The sequence below is a fragment of the Megascapheus bottae genome, unplaced genomic scaffold (genome assembly GCF_031878675.1).
Source record: "Megascapheus bottae isolate mThoBot1 unplaced genomic scaffold, mThoBot2.hap1 HAP1_SCAFFOLD_37, whole genome shotgun sequence".
NCBI classification, from domain to species: Eukaryota; Metazoa; Chordata; class Mammalia; order Rodentia; family Geomyidae; genus Megascapheus; species Megascapheus bottae.
The window spans coordinates 7,270,894-7,284,224 of NW_028327804.1; positions in this window are offsets into that span (position 1 = coordinate 7,270,894).

Consider the following 13,331-nt stretch of genomic DNA (forward strand, 5'->3'; position numbering starts at 1 on the left):
TTTCTATGACTTCACCCACCTCCATTTTATGACTTCACACACCTCCATTCTGTGACTTCACACACCTCCATTCTATGACCTCACACACCCTCATTCTGTGATTTCACACACCTCCATTCTATGACTTCACACATCCATTTTGACTTCACACACCTCCAATATATGACTTCAAACACCTCAATTCTGTGATTTCACACACCTCCATTCTATGACTTCATACCGTCCATTCTGTGACTTCACACACCTCCATTCTATGACTTCACACACTTCAATTCTATGACTTCACCACCTCCATTCTGTGACTTTACACACCTCCATTCTGACTTCACACACCTCCGTTCTGTGACGTCACACACCTCCATTCTGTGACTTCCCACACCTCCATTCTGTGACTTCACACACCTCCATTCTATGATTTCACACACCTCCATTCTATGACTTCACCCACCTCCATTCTATGACTTCACACCTCCATTCTGACTTCGCACACATCCATTCTATGACTTCACACACCTCCCATTATATGACTTCACAACCTTCATTCTATGTCTTCACACACCTCCAATCTATGACTTCACACACCTCCATTCTGTGACTTCACATACCTCCATTCTATGACTTCCCACACCTTCATTCTTACTTCACAAACATACATTCTTGACTTCACACACCTCCATTCTATGACTTCACCCACCTCCATTCTATGACTTCACACCTCCATTCTGACTTCGCACACATCCATTCTATGACTTCACACACCTCCATTATATGACTTCACACACCTCATTCTATGTCTTCACACACCTCCAATCTATGACTTCACACACCTCCATTCTGTGACTTCACATACCTCCATTCTATGACTTCACACACCTTCATTCTTACTTCACAAACATACATTCTATGGACTTCACACACTCCATTCTATGACTCACACACCTACATTCTTTGACTTCACACACTCCATTCTGTGTTCACACACCTCAATTCTGAGACTTGACACACCTCCATTCTGACTTCACACACCTCCATTCTATGACTTCACACACCTCCATTCTATGACTTCACACACTTCATTGTGACGTCACACACCTCCATTCTATGAGTTCACACACCTCCATTCTGACTTCACACCACCTCATTCTATGACTTCACACACCTCCATTCTGACTTCACACACCTCTATTTTATGACTTCGCACACCTCCATTCTGATATCACACACCTCCATTCTATGACCTTCACAGACCTCGAATCTGTGACTTCACTCGCCTGCATTCTATGACTTTACACTCCTCCATTCTATGACTTCCCACACCTCTTTCTATGACTTCACACACCTTCATTTTTACTTCAGAAACATCCATTCTATGACTTCACACACCTCCATTCTATGACTTCACAAACCTCCATTCTGTGACTTCACACACCTCCATTCTGAATTCACACAACTCCATTCGGTGACTTCACACATCTCCATTCTGACTACACACCTCCATTCTATGACTTCACACACTTCCATTTTATGAGTTCACACACCTCTATTCTGTGACTTCACAAACCTCCTTTCTGAGTTCACACACCTCCATTCTGTGACTTCACACACCTCTATTCTGTGACTTCACACACTTCCATTGTGTGACTTCACACACTTCCATTCTATGACTTCATAAACCTCCCTTTTATAATTTCACACACCTCCATTCTGTGACTTCACACACCTCCATTCTATGACCTCACACACCCTCATTCTATGATTTCACACATCCATTTTGACTTCACACACCTCTAATATATGACTTCAAACACCTCAATTCTGTGACTTCACACACCTCCATTCTATGACTTCGTACCGTCCATTCTGTGACTTCAAACTCCTCCATTCTATGACTTCACACACTTCCATTCTATGACTTCACACACCTCCATTTTATAACTTCACACACCTCCATTCTATGACTTCACACACCTCCATTCTGAGTTTACACACCTCCATTCTATGACTTCACCCACCTCCATTCTTTGACGTCACACCTTTATTCTATGACTTCAAACAGCTCCATTCTGTGACTTCACACACCTCCATTCTATGACTTCACACACCTCCATTCTGTGACTTCACACACCGCCATTGTGACGTCACTCACCTCCATTCTATGAGTTCACACACCTCCGTTCTGACTTCAAACACCTACATTCTATGACTTCACACACCTCCATTCTGTATTCACACAGCTCCATTCTGTGACTTCACAAAACTCCATTCTATGATTTCACACACCTCCATACGATGACTTCACACAACTCCATCTATGACTTCACACACCTGCATTCTGACATCACACACCTCCATTCTATGACTTCACAGACCTCGAATCTGTGACTTCACTCACCTGCACTCTATGACTTCACACTCCTCCATTCTATGACTTTCCACAACTCCTTTCTATGACTTCACCACCTCCAATCTATGACTACACACCTCCATTCTGACTTCACACACCTTCATTCTTACTTCAGAAACATCCATTCTATGACTTCACACAACCCCATTCTATGACTCACAAACCTCCATTCTGTGAGTTCACACACCTCCATTCTGAGTTCACACAACTCCATTCGGTGACTTCACACACCTCCATTCTGACTTCACACACCTCCATTCTATGACTTCACACTCTTCCATTCTATGACTTCACACACCTCCATTCTGTGACTTCACACACCTCCTTTCTGTGTTCACACACCTCCATTCTATGACCTCACACACCCTCATTCTGTGATTTCACACACCTCCATTCTATGACTTCACACATCCATTTTGACTTCACACACCTCCATTCTATGACTTCAAACACCTCAATTCTGTGACTTCACACACCTCCATTCTATGACTTCATACCGTCCATTCTGTGACTTCGCACACCTCCATTCTATGACTTCACACACTTCAATTCTATGACTTCACACACCTCCATTGTGTGACTTTACACACCTCCAATCTGACTTCACACACCTCCATTCTGTGACGTCACACACCTCCACTCTGTGACTTCCAACACCTCCATTCTGTGACTTCACACACCTCCATTCTATGACTTCACCCACCTCCATTCTATGACTTCACACCTCCATTCTGACTTCACACACATCCATTCTGTGACTTCACACACCTCCATTATATGACTTCACACACCTCCATTCTATGTCTTCACACACATCCATTCTATGACTTCACACACCTCCATTCTGTGACTTCACACACCACCTTCTATGACTTAACACACCTTCATTCTTACTTCACAAACATACATTCTATGACTTCACACACGTCCATTCTATGACTTCACAGACCTACATTCTTTGACTTCACAAACCTCCATTCTGTGTTCACACACCTCAATTCTGTGACTTCACACACCTCCATTCTGACTTCACACACCTCCATTCTATGACTTCACACACCTCCATTCTGTGACTTCACACACTTCCATTGTGACGTCACACACCTCCATTCTATGAGTTCACACACCTCCATTCTGAATTCACACACCTCCATTCTATGACTTCACACACCTCCATTCTGACTTCACACACCTCTATTCTATGACTTCGCACACCTCCATTCTGATATCACACACCTCCATTCTATGACTTCACAGACCTCGAATCTGTGACTTCACTCGCCTGCATTCTATGACTTTACATTCCTCCATTCTATGACTTCCCACACCTCTTTCTAAGACTTCACACACCTTCATTTTTACTTCAGAAACATCCATTCTATGACTTCACACACCTCCATTCTATGACTTCACAAACCTCCATTCGGTGACTTCACACATCTCCATTCTGACTTCACACACCTCCGTTCTATGACTTCACACACTTCCATTCCATGACTTCACACACCTCTATTCTGTGACTTCACAAACCTCCATTCTGAGTTCACACACCTCCATTCTGTGACTTCACACACCTCCATTCTGTGACTTCACAAACCTCCATTGTGTGACTTCACACACTTCCATTCTATGACTTCATAAACCTCCCTTTTATAATTTCACACACCTCCATTCTGTGACTTCACACACCTCCATTCTATGACCTCACACACCCTCATTCTATGATTTCACACACCTCCATTCTATGATTTCACACATCCATTTTGACTTCACACACCTCTAATATATGACTTCAAACACCTCAATTCTGTGACTTCACATACCTCCATTCTATGACTTCGTACCGTCCATTCTGTGACTTCAAACACCTCCATTCTATGACTTCACACACTTCCATTCTATGACTTCACACACCTCCATTTTATAACTTCACACACCTCCATTCTATGACTACACACCTCCATTCTGAGTTTACACACGTCCGTTCTATGACTTCACACACCTCCATTCTTTGATGTCACACCTTTATTCTATGACTTCATACAACTTCATTCTTACTTTACAAACATCCATTCTATAACTTCACACACCTCCATTCTATGACTTCAAACAGCTCCATTCTGTGACTTCACATACCTCCATTCTGTGACTTCACACACCTCCATTGCATGACTCACACACTTCCATTGTGACGTCACTCACCTCCATTCTATGAGTTCACACACCTCCGTTCTGACTTCAAACACCTACATTCTATGACTTCACACACCTCCATTCTGTATTCACACAGCTCCATTCTGTGACTTCACAAAACTCCATTCTATGATTTCACACACCTCCATACTATGACTTCACACAACTCCATCTATGATTTCACACACCTGCATTCTGACATCACACACCTCCATTCTATGACTTCACAGACCTCGAATCTGTTGACTTCACTCACCTGCACTCTATGATTTCACACTCTTCCATTCTATGACTTTCCACACCTCCTTTCTATGACTTCACCACCTCCAATCTATGACTACACACCTCCATTCTGACTTCACACACCTTCATTATGTGAATTCACACACCTCCATTCTATGAATTCACACATCCATTTTGACTTTACACACCTCCAATATATGACTTCACAAACCTCCATTCTGTGACTTCACACACCTCCATTCTGAGTTCACACAACTCCATTCGGTGACTTCACACACCTCCATTCTGACGTCACACACCTCCATTCTATGACTTCACACACTTCCATTCTATGACTTCACACACCTCTATTCTGTGACTTCACACACCTCCATTCTGTGTTCACACACCTCCATTCTGTGACTTCACACACCTCCATTCTGTGACTTCACACACCTCCATTCTGTGACTTCACACACTTCCATTCTATGACTTCACACACCTCCATTCTATGACTTCACACACCTGCATTCTGTGACTTCACACACCTCCATTCTATGACCTCACACACCCTCATTCTATGGTTTCACACACCTCCATTCTATGAATTCACACATCCATTTTGACTTCACACACCTCCAATATATGACTTCAAACACCTCAATTCTGTGACTTCACACACCTCCATTCTATGAATTCACACATCCATTTTGACTTCACACACCTCCTATATATGACTTCAAACACCTCAATTCTGTGACTTCACACACCTCCATTCTATGAGTTCATACCATCCATTCTGTGACTTCACACACCTCCATTCTATGACTTCACACACTTCCATTCTGTGACTTCCCACACCTCCATTCTGTGACTTCACACACCTCCATTCTATGACTTCACACACCTCTATTCTGACTTCACACACCTCCATTCTATGACTTACACACCTCCATTCTGATTTCACACACCTCCATTCTATGTCTTCTCACACCTCTATTCTGACTTCACACACCTCCATTCTGTGACTTCATACACCTCCCTTCGATGATTTCACACACCTACATTCTTTGACTTCACACACATCCATTTTGACTTCACACCTCCATTCTGTGACTTCACACACTTACATTTGTGACTTCTCACACCACCTTTTTGACTTCACACATCTCCATTATGTGACTTCACACACCTCCATTCTGTGACTTCAGACACCTCCATTCTGTGATTTCACACACCTCCTTTCCGTGACTTCACCAACCTCCATTCTATGACTTCACACACCTCCATTCTATGACTTCACACACTTCCATTCTATGACTTCACACACCTCCATTCTATGACTTCACACACCTCCATTCTATGACTTCACACACCTGCATTCTGACTTCACACACCTCCATTGTATGACTTCACACATCTTCTTTCTGTAACTTCCCACACTTCCAATGTTTGACTTCACAAACCTCCATTCCATGACTTCACACACCTCCATTCTATGAGTTCACACACCTCCATTCTTTGACTTCACACACCTCCATTTTGCCTTCACACACCTACATTCTGTGACTTCACACACCTCCATTTGTGACTTCACACACCACCATTTTGATTTCACACACCACCGTTCTGTGACTTCACACACCTCCATTCTTTGACTTCACACACCTCCGTTTTGACTTCACACACTTCCATTCTGTGACTTCACACACCTCCATTCTGAGTTCACACACCTCCATTTTGTGACTTCACAAACCTCTATTCTATGATTTCACACACCTGCATTTTAGGATGTCACACACCTCCATTTTGACTTCACACACTTTCATTCTGTGACTTCACACACCTCCATTCTATGATTTCACATACCTTCATGCGATGACTTCACACACCTCCATTCTGTGACCTCACACACCTCCATCTGAGGTCACACACCTCCATTCTGTGACTTCCCAAACCTCTATTCTATGATTTCACACACCTCCATTCTATGACTTCACACACCTCCATTTTAGGACGTCACACAACTCCATTTTGACTTCACACACTTCCATTTTGTGACTTCACCCACCTCCATTCTATGACTTCACACACTTTCATTGTGACGTCACACACCTCCATTCTATTAGTTCACACACCTATATTCTATGACTTCACACACCTTCATTCGACTTCACACACCTCCATTCTGACTTCACACACCTCCATTATCTTTCTTCACACACCTCCATTATATGACGTCACACAACTCCTTTCTATGACTTCACACACCTCCATTCTATGACTTCCACACCTCCATTCTGTGACTTCACAAACCTTAATTCTATGACTTCCACACCTCCGTTCTGTGACTACACACACCTCCATTCTATGACTTCACACACCTTCATTCTCACTTCACAAACATACATTCTGTGACTTCACACACCTCCCTTCTCTGACTTCACAAACCTCCATTCTTTGATTTCACACACCTCCATTCTGTGACTTCACACACCTCCATTCTGTGACTACACACACCTCCATTCTATGACTTCACACATCCATTTTGACTTCACACACCTCCAATATATAACTTCAAACACCTCAATTCTGTGACTTCACACACCTCCATTCTATGAAATCATACCCGTCCATTCTGTGACTTCACACACCTACATTCTTTGACTTCACACACCTACATTCTGTGACTTCACACACCTCCATTCTATGACCTCACACACCCTCATTCTATGGTTTCACACACCTCCATTCTATGAATTCACACATGCATTTTGACTTTACACACCTCCAATATATGACTTCAAACACCTCAATTCTGTGACTTCACACACCTCCATTCTATGAATTCACACATCCATTTTGACTTCACACACCTCCTATATATGACTTCAAACACCTCAATTCTGTGTCTTCACACATCTCCATTCTATGTTTTCATACCATCCATTCTGTGACTTCACACACCTCCATTCTATGACTTCACACACCTACATTCTTTGACTTCACACATCTCCATTCTGTGTTCAAACACCTCAATTTTGAGACTTCACACACCTCCATTCTGACTTCACACACCTCCATTCTATGACTTCACACACCTCCATTCTATGACTTCACACACTTCCATTGTGACGTCACACACCTCCATTCTATAAGTTCACACACCTCCATTCTGACTTCACACACCTCCATTCTATGACTTCACACACCTCCATTCTGACTTCACACACCTCTATTTTATGAGTTCGTACTCCTCCATTCTGATATCACACACCTCCATTCTATGACTTCACAGACCTCGAATCTGTGACTTCACTCGCCTGCATTCTATGACTTTACACTCCTCCATTCTATGACTTCCCACACCACTTTCTATGACTTCACACACCTTCATTTTTACTTCAGAAACATCCATTCTATGACTTCACACACCTCCATTCTATGACTACACAAACCTCCATTCTGTGACTTCACACACCTCCATTCTGAATTCACACAACTCCATTCGGTGACTTCACACATCTCCATTCTGACTTCACACACCTCCATTCTATGACTTCACACACTTCCATTTTATGACTTCACACACCTCTATTCTGTGACTTCACAAACCTCCATTCCGAGTTCACACACCTCCATTCTGTGACTTCACACACCTCTATTCTGTGACTTCACACACCTCCATTGTGTGACTTCACACACTTCCATTCTATGACTTCATAAACCTCCCTTTTATAATTTCACACAGCTCCATTCTGTGACTTCACACACCTCCATTCTATGATCTCACACAACATCATTCTATGATTTCACACACCTCCATTCTATGATTTCACACATCCATTTTGACTTCACACACCTCTAATATATGACTTCAAACACCTCAGTTCTGTGACTTCACACACCTCCATTCTATGACTTCGTACCGTCCATTCTGTGACTTCAAACACCTCCGTTCTATGACTTCACACACTTCCATTCTATGACTTCACACACCTCCATTTTATAACTTCACACACCTCCATTCTATGACTTCACACACCTCCATTCTGAGTTTACACACCTCCATTCTATGACTTCACACACCTCCATTCTTTGATGTCACACCTTTATTCTATGACTTCATACAACTTTATTCTTACTTTACAAACATCCATTCTATAACTTCACACACCTCCATTCTATGACTTCAAACAGCTCCATTCTGTGACTTCACGCACCTCCATTCTATGACTTCACACACCTCCATTCTGTGACTTCACACACCGCCATTGTATGACTTCACACACTTCCATTGTGACGTCACTCACCTCCATTCTATGAGTTCACACACCTCCGTTCTGACTTCAAACACCTACATTCTATGACTTCACACACCTCCATTCTGTATTCACACAGCTCCATTCTGTGACTTCACAAAACTCCATTCTATGATTTCACACACCTCCATACTATGACTTCACACAACTCCATCTATGACTTCACACACCTGCATTCTGACATCACACACCTCCCTTCTATGACTTCACAGACCTCGAATCTGTGACTTCACTCACCTGCACTCTATTACTTCACACTCCTAATTCTATGACTTTCCACACCTCATTTCTATGACTTCACCACCTCCAATCTATGACTACACACCTCCATTCTGACTTCACACACCTTCATTCTGTTAATTCACACAGCTCCATTCTATGTGTTCACATACCTCCATTCTATGACTTCACACACCTTCATTCGTACTTCAGAAACATCCATTCTGTGACTTCACACAACCCCATTCTATGACTTCACAAACCTCCATTCTGTGACTTCACACACCTCCATTCTGAGTTCACACAAATCCATTCGGTGACTTCACAAACCTCCATTCTGACTTCACACACCTCCATTCTATGACTTCCCACATCTCCTTACTATGACTTCACCCACCTCCATTTTATGACTTCACACACCTCCATTCTGTGACTTCACACACCTCCATTCTATGACCTCACACACCCTCATTCTGTGATTTCACACACCTCCATTCTATGAGTTCACACATCCACTTTGACTTCACACACCTCCAATATATGATTTCAAACACCTCAATTATGTGACTTCACACACCTCCATTCTATGACTTCATACCGTCCATTCTGTGACTTCACACACCTCCATTCTATGACTTCACACACTTCAATTCTATGACTTCACACACCTCCATTGTGTGACTTTACACACCTCCAATCTGACTTCACACACCTCCATTCTGTGACGTCACACACCTCCACTCTGTGACTTCCCACACCTCCATTCTGTGACTTCACACACCTCCATTCTATGATTTCACACACCTCCATTCTATGACTTCACCCACCTCCATTCTATGACTTCACACCTCCATTCTGACTTCACACACATCCATTCTGTGACTCACACACCTCTATTATATGACTTCACACACCTCCATTCTATGTCTTCACACACATCCATTCTATGACTTCACACACCTCCATTCTGTGACTTCACACACCTCCATTCTATGACTTAACACACCTTTATTCTTACTTCACAAACATACATTCTATGACTTCACACACCTCCATTCTATGACTTCACACACCTACATTCTTTGACTTCACAAACCTCCATTCTGTGTTCACACACCTCAATTCTGTGACTTCACACACTTCCATTGTGACGTCACACACCTCCATTCTATGAGTTCACACACCTCCATTCTGACTTCACACACCTCCATTCTATGACTTCACACACCTCCATTCTGACTTCACACACCTCTATTCTATGACTTCGCACACCTCCATTCTGATATCACACACCTCCATTCTATGACTTCACAGACCTCGAATCTGTGACTTCACTCGCCTGCATTCTATGACTTTACATTCCTCCATTCTATGACTTCCCACACCTCTTTCTATGACTTCACACACCTTCATTTTTACTTCAGAAACATCCATTCTATGACTTCACACACCTCCATTCTATGACTTCATAAACCTCCATTCGGTGACTTCACACATCTCCATTCTGACTTCACACACCTCCGTTCTATGACTTCACACACTTCCATTCTATGACTTCACACACCTCTATTCTGTGACTTCACAAACCTCCATTCTGAGTTCACACACTTCCATTCTGTGACTTCACACACCTCCATTCTGTGACTTCACAAACCTCCATTGTGTGACTTCACACACTTCCATTCTATGACTTCATAAACCTCCCTTTTATAATTTCACACACCTCCATTCTGTGACTTCACACACCTCCATTCTATGACCTCACACACCCTCATTCTATGATTTCACACACCTCCATTCTATGATTTCACACATCCATTTTGACTTCACACACCTCTAATATATGACTTCAAACACCTCAATTCTGTGACTTCACACACCTCCATTCTATGACTTCGTACCGTCCATTCTGTGACTTCAAACACCTCCATTCTATGACTTCACACACTTCCATTCTATGACTTCACACACCTCCATTTTATAACTTCACACACCTCCATTCTATGACTACACACACCTCCATTCTGAGTTTACACACCTCCATTCTATGACTTCACACACCTCCATTCTTTGACGTCACACCTTTATTCTATGACTTCATACAACTTCATTCTTACTTTACAAACGTCCTTTCTATAACTTCACACACCTCCAATCTATGACTTCAAACAGCTCCATTCTGTGACTTCACACAGCTCCATTCTGTGACTTCACACACCTCCATTGCATGACTTCACACACTTCCATTGTGACGTCACTCACCTCCATTCTATGAGTTCACACACCTGCGTTCTGACTTCAAACACCTACATTCTATGACTTCACACACCTCCATTCTGTATTCACACAGCTCCATTCTGTGACTTCACAAAACTCCATTCTATGATTTCACACACCTCCATACTATGACTTCATACAACTTCATCTATGATTTCACACACCTGCATTCTGACATCACACACCTCCATTCTATGACTTCACAGACCTCGAATCTGTGACTTCACTCACCTGTACTCTATGATTTCAAACTCCTCCATTCTATGACTTTCCACACCTCCTTTCTATGACTTCACCACCTCCAATCTATGACTACACACCTCCATTCTGACTTCACACACCGTCATTCTGTGAATTCACACACCTCCATTCTATGTGTTCACATACTTCCATTCTATGACTTCACACACCTTCATTCTTACTTCAGAAACATCCATTCTATGACTTCACACAACCTCATTCTATGACTTCACAAACCTCCATTCTGTGACTTCACACACCTCCATTCTGAGTTCACACAACTCCATTCAGTGACTTCACACACCTCCATTCTGACGTCACACACCTCCATTCTATGACTTCACACACTTCCATTCTATGACTTCACACACCTCTATTCTGTGACTTCACAAACCTCCATTCTGAGTTCACACACCTCCATTCTGTGACTTCACACACCTCCATTCTGTGACTTCACAAACCTCCATTGTGTGACTTCACACACTTCCATTCTATGACTTCATAAACCTCCCTTTTATAATTTCACACACCTCCATTCTGTGACTTCACACACCTCCATTCTATGACCTCACACACCGTCATTCTATGATTTCACACACCTCCATTCTATGATTTCACACATCCATTTTGACTTCACACACCTCTAATATATGACTTCAAACACCTCAATTCTGTGACTTCACACACCTCCATTCTATGACTTCGTACCGTCCATTCTGTGACTTCAAACACCTCCATTCTATGACTTCACACACTTCCATTCTATGACTTCACACACCTCCATTTTATAACTTCACACACCTCCATTCTATGACTACACACACCTCCATTCTGAGTTTACACACCTCCATTCTATGACTTCACACACCTCCATTCTTTGAAGTCACACCTTTATTCTATGACTTCATACAACTTCATTCTTACTTTACAAACGTCCATTCTATAACTTCACACACCTCCAATCTATGACTTCAAACAGCTCCATTCTGTGACTTCACACAGCTCCATTCTGTGACTTCACACACCTCCATTGCATGACTTCACACACTTCCATTGTGACGTCACTCACCTCCATTCTATGAGTTCTCACACCTGCGTTCTGACTTCAAACACCTACATTCTATGACTTCACACACCTCCATTCTGTATTCACACAGCTCCATTCTGTGACTTCACAAAACTCCATTCTATGATTTCACACACCTCCATACTATGACTTCACACAAATCCATCTATGATTTCACACACCTGCATTCTGACATCACACACCTCCATTCTATGACTTCACAGACCTCGAATCTGTGACTTCACTCACCTGTACTCTATGATTTCACACTCCTCCATTCTATGACTTTCCACACCTCCTTTCTATGACTTCACCACCTCCAATCTATGACTACACACCTCCATTCTGACTTCACACACCTTCATTCTGTGAATTCACACACCTCCAT